This window comes from Dendroctonus ponderosae, unplaced genomic scaffold, assembly GCF_020466585.1.
Source record: "Dendroctonus ponderosae isolate FM_Combo_2020 unplaced genomic scaffold, Dpon_F_20191213v2 Dpon_F_20191213_2, whole genome shotgun sequence".
NCBI classification, from domain to species: domain Eukaryota; kingdom Metazoa; phylum Arthropoda; class Insecta; order Coleoptera; family Curculionidae; genus Dendroctonus; species Dendroctonus ponderosae.
The window spans coordinates 10,833,792-10,834,893 of NW_026018165.1; positions in this window are offsets into that span (position 1 = coordinate 10,833,792).

The window sequence follows — 1,102 nt, forward strand, 5'->3', positions numbered from 1 at the left end:
AGGGAACCTGATTTCACTATTGAAGGATCCATAAAACATAATTTTATCATATTCATGATCTATATGGCGGGCTTGATTGCATGAACCTACTTTGATCGTGAATGGAAATATGTTATATTATTTTAAGTAATCCACGGAATTTTTTTCAATTTTTGTTTGTTGCTTTTCGGTAGAAATCGGCATGGTATCGGTAGATCGGTAGGTTCCTTGACAAATCGGTAGACCTGGCATCTCTGGGTTCAACTACTGGATCCCCTGTCGTATTTATGCAGGCCGGCCGTGTGAGCTCATGCGTTGGGAATGGGCGGGGCTTCAAATGTTTTGGCGCACACGCTGTTTGCCGCAAAACGCGTTTTCATTCCGGATTAAGGGCCGTTACCCCTTCTTTCCTATTGAAATTGTTGTCATGTTTAAAGATCTCAATGGCCTCTCCGGTTAGTCTCGCGCCTCATCATGCGTATCTGTTTTCTCCGAACGACCTCCACTATTTCTTGGTCGAATTGCTTTATTAAACTCGTTCTTGCTGTATCCATTCCAACCAAAGGTCCTTTCCAGGTGTTTCAATTCTCTTTCTAACTCAGATGGTTCGCAAATTCTTCTGGCTCTTTCGGTGAGGGTTTTAATGACTCCTCTCTTTTGACTGGGATGATGGTTTGATCCACTGTGCAGGTACGGGTCGGTATGTGTCGGTTTTCTGTACACCGTGTGGGCCAGCTTTCCGTTGGTTTTTCTGTTTACCAAAACATCTAAAAATGGCAGTTGCCCATCCTTCTCCACATCCATAGTGAACTGTATTTTTGGGTTTATTGAGTTGAGGTGCTTCAGGAAGTCTTTAAGTTCAACCAAACCATGGCCCCAAACAACAAAAGTGTCATCAACATATCCAACACTTATAGTCGGACTTCCAATAGCGCTCACAATGGGTCTCAGTGGCACATCCGATTTATGGATCTTAATGTCTCAATTTATAGTGTTTTACGATATAATAATCTTTACGTTCTAGAAAAAAGTGGTAAATTTGAACATTTTTTAATTTAGTGTCGCGTAGATTCCCCCTCCATTCGCTCGAGTTGCGAGCAGAGGGCGCCTCTGTCTCCTCTTG